This window comes from Phocoena phocoena, chromosome X, assembly GCF_963924675.1.
Source record: "Phocoena phocoena chromosome X, mPhoPho1.1, whole genome shotgun sequence".
In the NCBI taxonomy this organism is placed as follows: Eukaryota; Metazoa; Chordata; class Mammalia; order Artiodactyla; family Phocoenidae; genus Phocoena; species Phocoena phocoena.
In genome coordinates, this window is record NC_089240.1 from 55894679 (window position 1) to 55913828 (window position 19150).

A 19150-nucleotide genomic window follows, 5' to 3' on the forward strand; every position below is an offset into this window, starting at 1 on the left:
CCAGGATTGGAGTGTGCTAGCGTTGTGTGTCTTGGGTAAGAATGTACCCTCTCTAAGCTTCCATTTCATCATCTATCAAGTAGAGTGAATAACTAAAAACTCAGAGGGTTGTGGTGCACACAGTGAAAAGGCAAACACAAAAGCCTCTAGCACTGTGCTTGACAGATCTGGATCCTAATCCAGAACTGTGAGTTTTATTTTCCTTCCCTGAGGATTAGAAAAGAAAAGCCCTGGGAAAGTGAGAAGAAGCTTGCAAAAATGGGAAGAGGACAGAGAGGACAAAGAAAGCTCAGGAAATATGGATGTGCTCCTGGGAGGATGGAGAAATGAAGGGGAAGCATTGCTTCCCAACATTGCATCCACGGAGTTTCTCTGACTCAAAGGCTGGTCTTCAGCATGTCAAGAGCTCATGAATTCTATCAGTTCTTCTCAAAACCTTTTTGTTTCATGGACTACTCAAGTAGCCAAGTGATACAAAAGCCACAGTCTTCTCCCTTTTATTTTCCTGAAATATCTGTGTTGGCATAATATAAAGCCAGAGACTCCATAATTTCCCAGCTTGTAAGGCTCAAAAGAAGCCAAAGGTCTTCCTTTTGGGGAGGGATGGTTTGGTGCTGGATCAAATTTTGTTCACCAGTACAAAATCTGGCATGTTATAAGTGCTCGATAATTATTTGTTGAATTAATCAAAATATTACTTTTTTTTCAGAAGGGGTAACTTGCCAAAGCAAAGATTGCCTTTTTTTTTCCAACTGTTTTGGCTGGTATTACATAGCTACAGCCCCCAACCTTCCCATCTAGGAGCCAGTGACAGAAGGCAGACAGATTGCCAAAGAACAGACAGACACATGGACAAAGAATGAGCAAACACACATACCAAAGGCTCTCTGTAAGCCAAGGAATAAATGCCTATTCTTAGTCTTCACTCTCTCTCTTTGTGCACTTAGTACAGAGAGGCTGGCATTTCATAATCCAAATTCCTGGCAGCATTTTCCACGAGTCTGCTTTCACAGAGATGTGAAAATTAATTTAGTTAAAATATAGTTATTGATTTGCAGGCTCACAGAACATTAGGTCTTTAAGGTCCTCTGACTTCAAACACTTCCTTGTGCTAAGCAAGGACCCAAGGGCCAAGAAAGAAGAGAGTAATTGTTCAAGATCACAGAGTCAGAAGCTAAGCTGGGACTTGAACCTATGGCTTCCAGGACCAGAGCAGTTTCTTTTCTATCACATTGCCCATTGATATGTAAACTGCTGATGTGTGGAATATCCGATCCACATCCATGTATTAAGGCAGAACCACAGAGACCTTGATTTGCTAACCAGTTTGTTAATTTGGCATATGCCACAGCTATCTTGACAGTATTCAATAAAAATAGAATTCTTCCTCTGAACTCTCCAATATTATAGGCACTAGCTACATGTGGCTTTCGTGGTCACATGAACTGTCTCATAGAATTTTCAATAAGTTTTATTTCTGCACTATCCAATATGTCAGTCATTAGATATATGTGGCTTTGAGCACTTGAACTATGACTAGTGCAACTGAAGAACTAAATTTTAAATTGTGTTTAATTTTAATTCATTTATATATAAATAGCCATGCGTGGATACTGCTTACCATGTTGGACAGCAGAGCTATAAAATGGGGACGAGAATCCTCACCTTGCCTTCCTTCCATGATTGATGAGGATGGAATGACCAGAGTTCCTCCAGTCTAAAATGGTAGAAAAACCTTTAGGATCAGAAAAACTTGAGTTCAAACCTTCACTATATTACTCACTAGCTGTCTTCCCTTAAGGAAGTCCCTTTATAAATTGAAAACTTAGTTTCTTCATCTGTAAAATGTGAAGAGTACGCCCTATCCTCACAGGATTTTGAGGCAGGACCACATGAGATTGTATTGCACAGGGCCTGGTGTGGGACTGTGCTCAGGCACTATGAATTTTGCTATTTTTTCTCATCTGTTGTCAAGGCCATCAGTAATCCAGGACAGGGAGTCCTTGAATGGCCTTGAAGACTATGTATTCTTCAAGGAACAAAAGGGCACATGATGACAGGTGGAGTAGGGGTAGAGGGTTAGAAGTGGAAATCCAGCCACAAAAGCAAGGGTTCAGGCAGACATGCACCCAAAAATATCTCACAGTAAAGGGAAGCCAAGGATTGAGTCAAGTGAGGAACCTGAGATTGAGTCCAGAGATCTGTGTTATAGATCCCACTCTGAGCCTCGGTATCATCATCCATAAAATGGGGTGGGAGTGTGTGGTGGTGGTAGAAGGTAGTCACTACACTATAAAATCTCTAAAGTTCCTCTGAGCTTATAACTAACTTAATTTATAGTATTTAAGACAAGCATTTCAATTGACTCTTAGGGCTCAGCCCTACCTTCAGGGCCCAGAGTGGGCCTTACAAGCTCTGGTTTCCTCTTTTATGAACAGACTCTCGTCCACAATCTTCTTAAGACTCAGAAGGTCCTGATCTACTAGAGAAAATTGATAGCTTCTATATTTTTCTAAGGAAGACAGTAGGGCATGGCAGGTGCACAAAACTAGAGTTAAACAAACCAGGACCTTAGGTAAATTGCTTCACTTCCCAGGGCCTCAGTCTTCTCAACTGTAAAACAAGAGTGGTAGAACCTATTTTCCAGGGCTGCTGTGACAAGTAAATGAGAGAACAATGTGTCAGAACTTGGTAATCTGTGAAGAACAGTACACATAGGAGAAATTAGCAAATGAACTTTCATTCTATTTTTCTTATACCTCTAGGGAGCAATTACTTGTCTGCCATGTTTTAGAGTCAGAAATTGACTGATCTTCCTCCCTAGATTTTATTGAATTATTTATTTGTTTATTTATTTTTCGGTACTCGGGACTCTCACTGTTGTGGCCTCTCCCTTTGCGGAGCACAGGCTCCGGACGCGCAGGCTCAGTGGCCATGGCTCACGGGCCCAGCCGCTCTGCGGCATGTGGGATCTTCCCGGACCGGGGCACGAACCCATATCCCCTGCACCGGCAGGCGGACTCTCAACCACTGCGCCACCAGGGAAGCCCCCCTCCCTAGATTTTGACCTCCCAAAGATTCCAGACTGTATCTTAGTTATCTTCAGCCCAGAAGGTAGTGCCTGGTACAGAGCAGACACAAAGTCAGCCTGCAACAATATATCTAACCCATATAGAACTGAACCCCAGAAGCAATAATAGTATTTTCATTTTATAATTTGGTCATATAAAAAACTTTGTTTCTGCACAAACTATTAACGTTGCTAATTATGTCTTCACTGCCAGGAAGCTCAAGATATGGTGATTAATTATACTTGTCACAATAGTCTGGCTCATCCTCTCCTTGGTCCTCATTTTCTTCTATTATGACACACCATAGAGTCTAAGTGTTTTTTAATGTAAGGTGTAGCAAATACTTTGTAGAATTTCACAATGATTATGCACATAGATTCCAGGGTCAGACACACCTGGATTCAAATCCTGGCTCTACTATTTCCTGGCTGGGTGACTTTAGACAAATTACCTCATTCCTTTGAGACTCATTTTCTCCTACCATAAAAGAGGGTGATAATTTGTACCTCAGAGTGATGTAAAATTTAACAAGGGAAGGCACAGTGCTTGGCATATGATAAGCAGTCGGTAATCAGTTAATATATGAAATATGCACATGTATGACTTTTCTGCTTGTCTTTTCTCCAAAAAAATAGGTAAAAGTGAACGTACACATCCATAATTACATTCTATTTTGCTGCTTCCCACTTCTGGCACCAGACCCAAGGCCAGTGGCCATCCAACACCATAAGAAGCAAATAGCAAGTCAGAGCATTAAAGCGGGGGAAGATAAACTAAAGCCCATGGGCCAAAGATCATAAGCAAAGAACGGCTGTTAAATGTTAGAAGAAGGTGAAGAAGGAGGAGGAGGAGAGGGAGAAGAGGAAGGGGAAGAGGAAGAAGAAGAAGGAGGAGGAGGAGGGAAGGGAGAGGTGAGGGAGGAGAGAGGCGAAGGGGTGGGGGAGGGGGAGGAGAGTAAATCACCTGTGGCCTGCAAAGACTAAAATATTTCCTATCTGGTCCTTTATGGAAAAAAAGTTGCCGACCACTGATCTAAAGAGGAAGAGCCACGGCCACCCTTGCCAAAGACAGACAAAAGCGTAGTGTAGTACTAGAATAAGGCTCTGGAGTTAAAAGTCTTAGATTCTATCCTACATAAGTTACCTCCACCCTACAGCCAGACTGTGAGGGTCAAATTGGATAATGTATCTGGCACTCAATGTATGTGTATCTTTCCTTTCACCCTATTTGTTCATGTAAATTGATAAGTGTTTATAAATCTGGGGTTCATAATTCAGGGAATACCTAATTTTATTCTCCTTTTTTCAATACTTTCTCTTCAAATGGGTTATCTTGTGTTATGATATTGTCTACCAATGGAGCAGCCCATTAAGCCCCCAGTGGGAACTCAATATTTACTTCCTTATTACTTTGTCTTGAAATGAAGAAATGCCAGAAATGTCTCCCGAGAAAAGTCCTCTTCCTGTTTAGGCACTTCTTTCACTGGGTTACATTCATGAGACTATAAATTGGATTGAGACTTGAATATCTTGAAAACCATCATCATTTCTGGCTTCAGTTAGATGCTATCCTTACTTTCTCTCTAATCCTCAAACAACTCTGTAGCACAAGCAGTGTTGTCCTCTATTCAGATGAGGACACCGAAGCTCTGAGATGTTATATCACAGTAACTGACTGAAGCCCAATCTTCTCTATGGCCCATTTCTTCTTTATATTGTACCTCAATAAGTAGTTAGGAAAGGCTTCTTAGAGAACTAAGGTTGAGGGAAGAGAAAAAGTAGACCCAAAGTCCTATGACCTTCATTCCCAAGGTTTATTTGTACTGAGGAATTTGAGGATGTCAGGCTAAAGAAGGAGCAGACTTCTGGAAACATATATATTTTATTTTTTCCCACAGAGGGGGCTGATGGATTCTGAGAATCATGTAGATAAAGAATATAAGCTCCTCCTAAAAGATTTAAATAATAATCTTTGCTTTGCACTCTTCAAAAAGCTGTGTTGAACATTAAAATTAGATAATGGATGTAGAAGAGAATTGTAAACTCTAAAGGGCTATAGTAATGTAACCATCTTATTCCCATATTTGGGGGAAGGGCCTGGACTTAGGTTACATGATAGATCTGTGCTAGAACCATGTTTGATTCGCCCATCTCGCTGCCTCTGAGCCTAGCACTTTTACCAGTATCTCCACAGAAATCTCCACAACTAATGTCCTTAGAGTGTTAGGTGATAGAAGAAAGAAGTTGGAGGTAGCCTTAGCAGGTTTCATTAGCACCTCACCCCCTTTTCAAGGGAAGACCATCAGCCCAGCAAGCAAATTTCTGTGTCTTTCTCAGTCCCCTGCTATGAAATTCTTATGTCTGCCTTCCATCATGTTGGGAAGGAGGAGAGCTAAGGAGGTGGAAGAGGTGGAGAAAAAGCCATTCCAGCAAGAAAAGGAAGCTTCCAGACAATAATTGGTATTCTGTGGCTACATTCAGGTCAACTGGCCAAACACTCCCTGAGAGTTTCATCTGGTCAGGCTCTAAGTCACATTCCAGAGTCGAATGTGAGTTGACCCTGTTCTCAGAGTTGTGGGAATGGCCTCTGAGTTCAGCTGCAGCTTTAATACTGCACAGGGTATCTAAGTTCAGTATTAAAGCATAGAGTATCTAAGTGGAGGCAATGTGATGGGACAAGGAGAGAGAAACCTACAGATACAGCTGCCTCCCCCGCCCCCACCTGCCTCTCAAGGCCTATCGTGACCAAGACTCATACAGTCTGATGGACCTGTTCCCATCATCAGGGAAGTGATAATAATAATAATAATAACAACAACAGCAACATTTGTGCCAGTTACTGGATCAAGCATTTTTCATATATTAACTTCTTCACTCCTCTCAGAAATTCTATGTAAAAGGTAAATTATTATCCCAATTTTTCCTAATAAGGAAATTAAGACATAAGGTAGTCCTCAGGAGATTACAAGAGAACTAAGTCATCTTGATTCTATAAACATTGACCACCTACTATGTGCTAAATTCTGTGCTGGTCCTGGGAATACAGAGTACCATGGGAATACATAATCTCAGTCATGTGGGAGAGTAGAAAAGTAAACAGGTAGGCAGTCACCAATTATATATATATATATATATATATATATATATATATATATAGAGTTATACATGAAGTGCCTATTATATGTCAGGAACTATGCTAAGCCCTGAGTTTAAATGATAAAGAAAGCAGATACAGTGTTACAGCAGAGTGACAAGTGCCATGGCAGAGGTAAGCATGGGGGTTATGAGATCTCAGCCTGGGGAGTGGCAGGGGGATTCTTATAAGAATTCCTGGAAAAGGTGATCCTTTGGGCAATTGCTGCCCCTCAGGTATTTAAAAGAGACCAGCCTAGGCTCCTCTTTCCCAACAAAAGAGCCAGGTCCCTCACGCTCCATCTCTCTAGCCCCAGGAAGCTCACAGTTAATTTTTTAGGGCAAGACAAGCTTGAGGGGCTTTCTGACCACAGGCAGGTCAGAGCATTCATCCCCAGAAGCCTCCCTCTCAGTTCCCCTCTCCCTGGTAATAGGTACAATCTGTCTATCTGGTTTGCCTTAAAAACATCCTGCAAGATGCCTAAATAAAAAGAAAGGCTGGCATATCACTGCAGTGCCTGGCTCATTGTCTCCATGGGGAGTACCTTCAGACTGCTCTTGCCAAGAAGTTTTATCTACAGCGATTTTCTTTCCTTTCATTATATTCATATTTATTACAATAGTATAAGCAGTGTCTGATAGTCTGTCTGCTCAGCACAGCAATGAGATTTTTTAAATATTCCGGACATTGTTTTTATCAAGTACTCTAACCCTCAGCAAGAATGTGTGTCTAAGTATATACACATGGGTATGTGGGGAAGGGGGGCTTTTGTATATGGCTATATGCAGGAAACTGAGTGTGTTTGTAAGCAGTTCTGTGTGTGTGAACTTGTGTTGGTTTAGATGTCTGGAAAACTTCTTGAAAATTTCCTAAAGAGCTGAGTTCCATAAAATTGTCTTTCCTTTAACTTCATGGAGAGAGATCATGAGTAAATTTTGCTAGCTGAGATGCTTGTCTTCATGGAAATTATTTTCTGACAAGTAGAATAATAATAATAATAAAAATAATAATAATTTCCTTCTCAGAAAAATCCTGTAAAGGAGGCATTATTTCACCACCATTTTATAGATGAGGAAACTGAGAGCCAGAGAGATTAAATCATTTGCTCGAGGTTGTACAGCTCGTAAGTGGTAGAAACAGGATTCCAATGCAAAATTCTTATGTCTGGGATCCTAGTCATAACTACTACACATTTCTAGATTAAAGCCAAGCCACCATTCAATGTTGAGTGGAGCTAAAGCACCTTATTGAAGATACCAAAGACCAGAATGTGTTTAGAATTAATATGGAAGGCATTGGGAGCCACTGACATTTCTTGAGCTGGGGAACAGTAGAAAGTGGTGCTTTTGGGAGACGGATTTCTAGAGAGAATAGGCAGCATCCTTGGACCAATTATCTGTGTGTTTACTACCCTGGTTTGTGTGATCCAACCAAGAAAACAGGAAGCAAAATGGATTTTCTTGGGGCCAATTACCTTTCTTGAGGTCATGATAACCAGTCTTGGGGAGGTGCTGATATAGGAAGATGACACAGGGTTTTGACTTTCAGGAAAAATCCCAGATGATCTTACTGCAGTTGTCGGGAGGCTGACTGCTAAATCACCTGGCCTTTAGAAGTTTCCAGGGGTTCTTACTTTATTTCCCTACTTTATTTTTTTTTTTAGGTCTTACCCTAACTCTGCTTATTAGATGTGCAAGTTATTTAACTTCTCTGAGTTTCTAGAAGCTAGTTTGTTCCTTTTCAGTTCTCTACTCCTAACACCCCGCCACACACACAAAATTCAGGGCTAAATGGCATCAAAGGAAGTATGAAGGGGTAGAGTGTCGGTTACTGTTTTTTATTAACAAGCAATTCCATATCATTGTAACAAGTGATAAACACAGACATATAACAAAAAAGTTAATTATTTCCTTCAAGTCCCTTGCTATCCCGTTTTCAGAAGATATCTGATATTATCAGTTTGGCATAATTCCTTCCACAGCTTTTTCCATACTCTTACTACTTGTTTAAACAAATATACACATATAAACAGCTCTTTTTTCCCTAGACGAAAAGACTCATATCATGCATAAGTTTTTACAAACATTATCTAATTTTACACTCATGGATAAAAGCAACTTGCTTTGTTCATTGAATGGTTAAAAGATCGTGGACTTTACTATAGGTCAATAACCATTAGGCAAAAACCAATAGACTCAATGACATGAAAATAAAAATCTTCTGGATTGAAAAGAGTTAAATCTAATAAGGACACTAACCCTTCAGCTGTTATATGAGTTGCAAATATTTTTCCTAGTTTATTCTTTGATTTTTGAATTTGATTTTTCTATCTTTTGTCAGAGAGAATATTTGTATAATCTTGGAATGACGGAGACCTTCTTAAGAAGAAGGTGTTTAAACAAGACAGAAAACTCAGATGCTATGAGGGAAAAGATAGGCATGTTTGACTATATTGCGGAAAAAATGTTAAGGCTTTTAAAGTTTCTCTCTCCAGGCATAGGAAACGCTTAGGTGTGGGAGCATGTTGAAGAAAGGCAGAATCCAGGTGAAGAAAAAGAAGTATCAGATTAGCATTTAAGTAGCTATAAGGAGCACAGTTTGACCTGTAGCTGGGGGTTGCACCCAGAACTAGCAAGTAATGGAAGAACGCCTGTCTGGGGAAGAGTAATGATAAAGAGTGACTCATTGTGTAAGTGAGAGTAAAGGGCTGGAAGAACAACTTTCCTCAGACAAACCCAACTCTTTAGCTAATAAACTGAAATACTGACAGTGATGGGTCAATGGTGGGGGTAATTCAGACAATCAGATGATAGTCTTGAAGCCATGACCCTTCTAGCAAGATAGCCTCTAGGGGTCTCTGAGGGTTTCCTCTGACTGTGGTCAGAAGTTTTACAATCTTAAGTACCTCATGGAATCCATCAAAGCTTTCCAACCTCACTCCCCATTTCAGGCTCCTGGACCAGATGTCCTTGGTCTAGGTTATTTTAATGATCACTTTGGCAGTAGAATAAGCAGAAGCTTTTGGACACTTACAGTTGTGCAGTGAATACCTGACACTCACTAGCTGTGTGACCTTGGGCAAGTCATTTTCCCTCTCTGAATTTGAGTTTCATCATTTGAAAAAAAGAAGGTTAATACTGACTTTAAAGGTTTTTCAAGGAAGAATAAATCAGATGACTGATGTATGTGAAAGGGCTTCAGGGAATATAAAGGCCAGTAAAAATATAGGTGATTACTATGATGCCAGGTTAGGCAGATAAACAACCTGAAGTAAAAAAAGGCATACTGTGTAGTAGCTTTTCCTTACCCATGGCACCTGCAGACCATTTGGGGTGGGAGAGAAGTGGCTATGTATATGTGGCTGGATGGGATCAGAGAAGATACTGAAGCTTTCAGAGCTTACCTGCTGCTAGCATCACAATTGCCCTTCATCCATGCAACTCATGGGGTGAATGCCACAGCTTTTTGAGACATCAATGAGGTGATGTCTAGTATCATCAGACAATTATTAATTCAGTTGATAAAACCAAGCAGAAAGTGTGTCATGTTATCATCACAAGTGCTAAAGAAGAGACCAATTCCTGGAGCTCCAGGAGGTCCACAGAGATATCATCAAGAAGGTCTGAGCCCTGAGAGACAAATGGACAAGCCCGTATGGAACAAGAGCACATAAATATACAATCTTGGATCTGGCTGAGAGTATGGGAGTAAGTGGCCTGGGTGGAGGTACAACAAAGAGATTATTTTTTAGCCCTCACCTCCATATGGACTGTGGAACTAGAATTCCTGGGTAGAAATCCTTGCTCTGCTGCTTACTATCTATGAGATGTTAGACAAGTTAATTAATCTCTGTGTGCATCAGTAATAGTATTTATCTAACAGTATTTTTGTGTGTGTGTGTGTGGTACGCGGGCCTCTCACTGTTGTGGCCTCTCCCGTTGCGGAGCACAGGCTCCGGACGCGCAGGCTCAGCGGCTATGGCTCATGGGCCCAGCCACTCCGCGGCATGTAGGATCTTCCCGGACCGGGGCACGAACCCGTGTCCCCTGCATCGGCAGGCGGACTCTCAACCACTGTGCCACCAGGGAAGCCCTAACAGTATTCTTTTGAGGATTAAATGAATTAATATTTGTAATGTGCTTAGAATAGTAGCTAGTGCATAACAAGTGTTACATAAATGTTATTTTAAAGTATTAATTAAAAAGCACAACCTTTCTTTTTTAGTGCATTATTTAAGGTTTTATTTATTTTTCTTCTTAATCAGGCCCCTATGTATTTCTCCAGCCACACTTTTTACTGCTTCCTCTTAAAATTGCATTCTGAAAGAATGAAATAGGTGCAGCATTGCCAAATTATGCCAGGTGATTGTATATCTCTTTTCCTTAGCCTTGGTCTGGAATGCCCTTCCTATCATGTTCATTAAGAAAATTTCTCTTCTCTTTTCAAAAGCCATCTTAAGCATTACCTCCTCCAAGAAGCCTTTTCTAACTACTGCCACCTAACTTTCCCATTTCGTTGATCTAGGCATTCACTTATTTTCACAAGTTTTGGAACTTGTACACATTTCTATAATGATGGCTCACATTTTGTACTTCAGTTATTGTTTATGAGACTGTTTGTCACAGTTAGACCATGAGATCTTAAATTCAGTGACCATAATGTTACTGTTTTTCTCCTGGCCCTGAACCTATAGTTTGTTACACAGTAGAAGTTCCAAGAATGGTGGCTGACAAGACTTAAATGCAAAGCATTTTTAATAACTACTGATCTTGTGCCATTCTTGCAATAACCTGGTAAAATAGACACTATTATTAGCCCTATTTTATGGACGAGGAATTTGAGGTTGAGAGAGGTTAAGGGTACATCAAGGTCTCAACTAGCTAATGAATAACAGAGCTGGGACTTAGTGCCAGACCTTTTTAAACACAGTGATCTTTCCACAGCAATGTTTTTGTTGTCTGCCTGATTTTATTATTAGTAATAATGGATAACATTTATCAATTACTTGCTTTATTCAAAGCACTAGGCTGAGCCCATACCACAGATTATCTCATTTAATCATCTCAACAATGCTATAAGGCTTATACCATTATGATACTCATTTACAAACGAGGAAATTGAGGCATGGAGAGGTGAAGCAATTTGCCCAAACTCACAAAGAATTTGAACCCAGTGTAAATTTACAGCAATAGCTTTTAGCTGTAATCATCTACTAATTCTCAGCTGAGACTTAGAGAAAAGTCACTTCAAGATTCAACTACTAGTGAATGGAATTTTGAACCTAGGTCCTAGTACCTCTGAAGATCTTCTCTTTCCATCATAACATGTGGCTGCATTAGTGGTCCAAAAGGGAAAAACTCTGTTGGGGGAAGACACTTCTGGGAAGTTGGGAGTTCAGTTACTCAGCTTGAGATGTGAGGAACATGACTCCTCATGGTGTAGATTTTTGAAGGGATAGAAGAGAGGAGAAGTAGACTGAAGTTCATGGCCTGTCTTCTGTCCTCACAGATGTGTGACGAGCACATATTATCTACCCTGATGATAAAGGGGAGGCAGACACAGTAGGAAATTGGGTTGGGGAAAAATCAATTACAGAAATGAGGCCCCATCAAGCAAGCTTTCAGCAAGGTGGTGTTTTCATCTTCTTCTTACCCAGTGATAATATCCCTAAGCAGGTATTTATTTAACAGGAAAGGACAAGGGAGCTCATCATTTTGATTTTAATTATTTGCTGCAGTCATTTTAAGTTGCCCATCTTTGGATCAGCACTCATGAAAAAAGTATATCATCTGATCTCCCAGATTTATGAGCAAGGGTGTGTCAATCAGAATTGTCTCCAGGTATCTAAGAATAATGCATAAACACAGGGAGCAAGGCAAAGGGTATAATTTCGGAGCTTACTGGTTAGGAGAGAACTTGGTTAAGTAGGAAAAGGGACACCTTTGATAAAAGTGTGTGATGACTATACTAGAGCCAGTCAAGCCCAGTGATTCGAGGCATCACTCAATCATTAAAAAAGCTGCCATAATCCTAGGTCTCCACACCTCCTTCTGACAAGTTGATCTAACTCATTGAGAGATAGGGGAAGAGGTGGAAACAATCAGGCTCGAGGGCATTTCAATCTTGGCTTACATTAGGAGACTAGGGAGATAGATGCATGCTTCTTGGTCTCAGAGCATGAACCATGCAGGAAAGCTCTCCAGGGTGCCTAATTTACAGATTGGGAACCTGGGGCTAGAGCAGAACTCATACTAGAATCCAGGACCTTTGACTCCAATTCCATTGTTTCTATCACTTCACCTTAGTTAAATTTATTTATTCATCATCTCTTAGCTGAGGGAAGAGAGGGTCTAGATATTTGACCAGACAGTACATAGAGAATTGGAGGTGGTTCTTAGTACCTGTGTTTCCAAATAGACCAAAGGTTCAGGAAGAGTGATGGATTTGCGATCAGAAACCCTAGGCTTCATTCACACCTATGCCATTACCTCAGTTATCTTGGGCAAGTCCCTTTATTTTCTGAAACTTAATTTTTCCATCTACAAAATGAGGAGAATGAAACATGTCTAGTGAGCTTATGGGAGGAGGGATTGTGCAGACTGTCTGAGGTATGAGAAAGTTCTAGAGAGATGGTAGGGACAGTAAATACAGACACCTCCCTACATTCATTAGCCATGAAAGGCTTTTGGTTTTGCCTTTTAAATAGCTTTCATTTTGTGCCCACAAACATTACTTGAACAGTTACTATATGTACAATGCCATGCTAAGTGCTATGAGAGATGGAGATATGGGCCTTGCCCAGCAATAAGAAAAGGCAAAAGAATGATGACTAGAGCTATAAGCACTGAGCTTGTAGCAAGTGGGCATCTGTCTCCAAGGCAGTCTTCGATTAGTCCTCACCTGGATCACCATTTAAGTCCTCCTGCTAGTGCTGTTTCCTTCAATGCCTCCTTTCCTACCCTACCTACCCTGTAAATGTCAGAAGGTTCATTGATTCCAAATTCTTCTGTTTGGCATTCCTGGGCCTCCCCATCCTGGCTCCAGTGACCTTCTCTGTCATTGGTCCCCAGTATGAACCACCCTTGATCCTCAGTCCTGGTTCCTTACAGAGCTCACTCCCTCCATGATCTCTCATATTCCCAATACTATCCTCACTCCAATCTCTGCCTCTTTACTTGTCTCTCATGTTTTTGCCTATAGCCAGCCTACTTTCTCACCTTTCAGATACCAGTACAATTTCACTTTTTCTTCCTTAGGATCTATCTCCTCTGAGTTCCTAAAATCAGAACCAATCTGAAATATTAAAGGCTCAGGTGATTCCAGGCTGTTTGCTCTGCCTTCTTAATTTGAACCTCAGCTCCCTGAAGGCAGGAATCAGCTCCCCTCCATACATGATGGCTGTTTTTTTTTTCTTGCCTCAAAGATCAAGATCTGCAGTCTGATACTAGTTGAAGTAAAACTCAAAGAAATGTCCTTTGTTTGCCAACATATTGACATTTCTGGACTATTGAAATAATTTCAGCAGTTTATGATAGGGGTTTTCAACCTGCTTTTAACAATAGAACTTTTTTTTATCACAAATAAAATTCAACAGGGACACACAGTATAGAAAACAGATCAAAGTGGAGCTGTTCTGGGTGCAGTGGGGGAATCATCCCTTCTATGTAATTCCTAGGATACCTCCATAGAATATTTTAGGGTTCATGAAGTACAACCTTAAAGCAACTGTCTCAAAAGGCCAATGGGCCAGGATAAGTTAAAATTAAGATACATACTTGGTGACATACTTACCTGGTGAATGTCATAATTCAGAGACCCAAGGGACCTGAGGGGGGCTGTGGGGTCATGGCTTATGCAACCTATTCAAAATTTGCCTTATAAAAGGAGGTAAGGGTTATAATAAGCACCTACAGAGAGAAATAGGGAAAGCTCCAAAAGGCCTTGGTGAGGCCATAGAAATGGGACAACCAGATAGCTAAACCCCAGACTGGTGTGGAGCCCTCTTCCCTAGGGAAGACCAGGACCCCAGGACCTGCCTTCAGCAATTTCCCTACTACTCGGTCTAAGCCTCTCCACTGTCTAGGGTAACAAATCCCTTGTATGAGAACCTGTCTCTCTCAAGGTCCATATCCTACATTTAGAACAATTTCCAATAGTCATCTTACTGTGTTTTTCTCTGTTTATGGCATCAAAAGAGTCCCAAAGAGTCAGGTGTTTTCCCTGAGGGAATTCAGTCTTTTTTAAGCAAATATGAGCACATACTTCAATGCCCATGTAAGACACCACTTCAGCCCTTTGAGGAACTCATACAAGGCCTACAGTCCATTTAGATATCAGGGCACTCTGGATTTTTTTTTTTTTTTTTCTGAAAGGTTCTCAGCTTGTCACACATCCTATACCCAACCAACCAAATCTGGAATACATTTGCAGTGGCCTGTGGGTTATAAACTATGCTCTATACATTTAAGGTTTCACAGAGGTATTCAGGATGCAGTAATGCTGTAAGCCTAGCCCCATGGTTTTTCAATTTTAACAATAAAAATTAAATAATTAGCACTGTTCTAAGTGCTTTTCCTCTATTAACTCACTAAATTCTCATAAGAACCTTATGAGATAGGTGCTGTTTTTCTCCTCATTTTTCTTTGAGATTGAGGCACAGAGAAGTTAAGAAACTTGTCGAGGGTCAGATTGCTAGATAGTCGCAGGGCTAGGATTTAAACCTAGGAATCCTGAATTCAGAGCCCAAGTTATTATCCATACATTGTATTCTCTTGTCAGCTTCTTGCAGATGAAGAAAGTGTGGTATTGAGAGGCAAAGCAGCTTGTCCATATTAATGAGGTGTTTCTTAACCCACCAAGGAACAGTCTTCAGCTATTCCTTGGTTCTCTCCTGTCTTCTAGGGTCTAAAACAACAGCAGGGGCCAGATGGAAGAAAATAGAATTGTCTGGGATGCCGGTAATTTGGATTCAAGTCATTTCTTTGTTAGTAAGTCTCTTTGTGATCCTGGGGAGGAAGATTCTTCTTCTCTTTGGATATCAGTTTCACCAACTGCAAAATGATGATTTAGAAGAATTCAACTCACACTTTTTCCAGTCAAAGTACAAATTCTTCACATATTTATTATACCTTAAAAAGCTCATCTGTATTTTTTGCATTCCATTCCATAAAAAATATGTCTTTGTTTTAATGTAATTATTCCAAATCTTCTAGTAAAGCCAATTCACCAGGATAGAGTGGCCCTATAGTCAATTTACCTCCAGTGCACTGGGGAGGACCTTTGAGGTATGTGCATTCTGGTTTCAGAGCCAGTGATCTGAAGATGTCTCCAAAGGCTCTCTCTGCTCTGACAATTTACAATCTTAGAATATGCTTAACCCCATAGTGTTAGGAAAGGGAGGTAGAAGGGCAAATGGGCTGAGTGTATTCTATAAACTCTCTCAAATTCTTTACTCATTTGATAAAAAGTGGCATCAAGGGAATGTCAAGGAGTGGCTTAGCAAGAAGTCAGTTCCTGCACTACTGCAAACAAGTTGTGTGACCTTTGAACCAGACTGTGTGTAAGGTCATCTCATTTAACCACCTCATTGAATGGTTGAGGAAACTGAGGCACAGAGATGGGAAGGTGTTTACCTGAGGTCACATAATAGTAAGTAATGAAGAATCTAAGGGCAGGACAGGAATGAATACACAGACGCAGAGAATGGACTTGAGGACATGGGGAGGGGAAGGGTAAGCTGGGACGAAGTGAGAGAGTGGCATGGATATATATACACTACCAAAGGTAAAATAGATAGCTAGTGGGAAGCAGCCACATAACACAGGGAGACCAGCTTGGTGCTCTGTGACCACCTAGAGGGGTGGGATAGGGAGGGTGGGAGGGAGACACAAGAGGGAGAAGATATGGGGATATATGTATATGTATAGCTGATTCACTTTGTTATAAAGCAGAAACTAACACACCATTGTAAAGCAATTATACACCAATAAAAATGTTTAAAAAAACCCACACACAACCATAAAAAAAAGTAATGAGGTTTGGATTAGAACCATAGCACCCTGTTAAACCTAGAGAGTCATACCACTCACATCAAGTTCCTGGCCCTCTGTGTCCTCATCTCTAAAATGAAAATAAAATCATTGCTCTATCCCTGAGTTGTTATGCTCATCTGATGAAGCAATGAATGTGAGAATTCTTTGGACTGATCACTTCTTGCCATCAGAGAAGTTATGGAGAGAGCACCAGAGTACTGGGAACCTGAGAAGTGTGGTGCCTGATGGGGAGTGGGAGCTTGAAGGGAAGCCATACATGGAAAGCCTCAGAAAAGAGAGATGGGTACCACTAAGAAAGCCTTCCTCTTGCTACTGGATTGTTTGGGCTATTGGATTTGTTTGAAATTAAGCTAAAACCTTGTTTTATTTAACAAATACTTTCATAGTGTTTACTTTATGGCAAGCACTGCTCCAAGTGCTTTACAGATATTAACTCAGTTAATCCTCCTGAGAACCTTATAAGGTGGGTTATATTATCATCCTTTACACATGAAGAAATAGAGGTGCAAAGAAGTAAATTAACCTACTCAGGGTCACACAGCTAGAAAGTGACAGAGAATAAATTTGAACCCAGGTCATTTGCCTTGAGAGTCTGTGCTCCTAACTGTTGGAAACCATCTATTCAGATGAAATTGGTTATGCGAAGGCTTGTGTCATGGAAAGGCACAGATTATAATATAAGCTTTGTCACTAAAAAGATGTTACTGATCTTCGGTAAGTCATTCTCCTTTATGCACCTTCTTATCTGTACAAAGAGATTTCCTTTCTTTTGCCTACTTCTGGTCCTCTAAAAGCCCAGAATTCCTTTCTCCATTCTAGAGACATTTTCTCAAGCAACAGCTTTGGTTTTATTCTCTCACCCCTACACACAGCCCAACCAGACTTATCACCTCTAGGAAATAATGCTCTTTCAGCATAAACTGGGTTCCACTGGAGCAGATAATCTTTGACTTCTTAGAGCCTCTAGATGCCTCAGCAAGTGTAGAGCTCCAGGGGAGTTCACTTTGCTGTTCTTCAATTTAGATTTAATAAGATAATTACTGTCTGTTATTTAAATATTATTGGGTTATTAAAAACATTAACAATTTCTTGCCTTTGATCCTTTTTGTTTACTGGGAACAGAGTGTCATTAAGCAAGCATTATTGAACAGATTTTCTTCTTTGTGCTATAAATGTTTATGTAACTTTGAGAGGCAGCTCTGAACACTGCCATCATTTTCCCATATGACCCTGGACACATCGTTTAACCTTGATGATCCTGGGTGACCAACCAGCCAGGAAGCAACTCCTTTGATCACTGGCCTTGCCTTTTTACAAAAACACAGTATTGTAGAGCTGAAAGAGACATCCTATGTATACCAGCTGCCACCCATTTCACCAACGAGAAAACAGGGCAGAGAGAAAGGAATTGCCTATGGGTCCACTGTGAGTGGCCAATCCAGGAACATAACTACTACACTGGAAGTCTTGGGAAGACAGGAACTCAGTCTAATTTCTTTGCCACAGTTTCCTCAATACCAAGCATAATGCCAGGCTCAAAGATTGCAGTTGAGAAACATTGTGGACTGCCTGATTGGCATAACCTAGGTGTCCTGACCTCCAGATGAGAAGTCTTATCAGTAAACCACAATTTTAATCAGTCTTACAAATTAGCATGGTCATAGATGCCCAGGGCCTGAAAGAAATCAAGCTGTGAATAAGACAATTTTTCTTTCAGCTAAAAAATACCAAACTCTTCCAACTACCACAATCTTCACAATCCTGGTGTTACTCTTCAAGTTCTAGCCCCTTATAGCTCCAAATATGTTATTACTACCAATGAGTTGGATGAAAGAAAGGGTTTGGGAGTGAGAACCAGGGAGGAAGGTGTGGCAGCTAAGGCAGTGAAAACAATGTGGTATAGACCACTTTGTGTTTCACGTTTTGTTAGTTATCTGTTGCTGCATAACAAGTTATATAAAAACTGAACATCTTAAAAAATGCACAGCGATTATTTCACTGTGGGTCAGGAAACCAGGCATGCCTTATCTGGGTGCATCTGGCTCAGGGTCTCTCACAGTCTATAGTCAAAGGGTCAGCTGGGGTTGCAGTCAGCTTAAGGGTCAACTTGGAGAGGATCAGCTTCTAAGCTTACTCATGTGGCTGTTGGAAGGATTTAGTTCCTTATGAGCAGTTGGACTGAGGGCCTCAGTTCCTTGTTAGCTGTTGAACAGAAGCCTTCCTCAGTTCCTTGCCACATAGGCCTCTCCATAAAGCACCTCCCAAAATAAGAGTCTGCTTCAAAAGATAAAGCAAGCAAGAGAGCAAGAGAGGGGTAGCAAGATGGAAATTATGGTCTTTCATAACCTGACCTCAGAAGTGACATCCCACCACTTTTGCTGTGTTCTTAATTAGAAGTAAATCACTAGCTTCAGTCCATACTCAAGGGGAGGGAACTACAGAAGGGTATAAATACCAGGAGGCAGGATAATGGCATGCCATCTTAGAAGCTACCTACCACAGTGGCTTTTCCTAGCCCAAGCTTTGTACAAGATAAGCACATTATGAGCCTACATAGCAAATGGCAGTAACCAGAGCACTGGAGGATTTGGTCACAGTCCCTGATCTATCACTTACTCCATAGTCTTTGGTAACTTAGCTCACTTCTCTGAGTTGCACTGCCCTTATGAGCAAAATAGAGACAAAATGCCTGCCTCATAGGGTATTTGTAGGAATGCAATGAGATTGTGGATTCCAAAGAGCTGGTAATTAAACAAGGGGAAGGATTATATGCACTATTTTGCAGAGAGGATCCGTATTTTTATTAGAATCTCAAAGGGATCCTTGACTCCTTAAAATGGAATTAATAGTTCATTCCACATTTAGTAAATCTTACTATTCATTCATTCAATCACT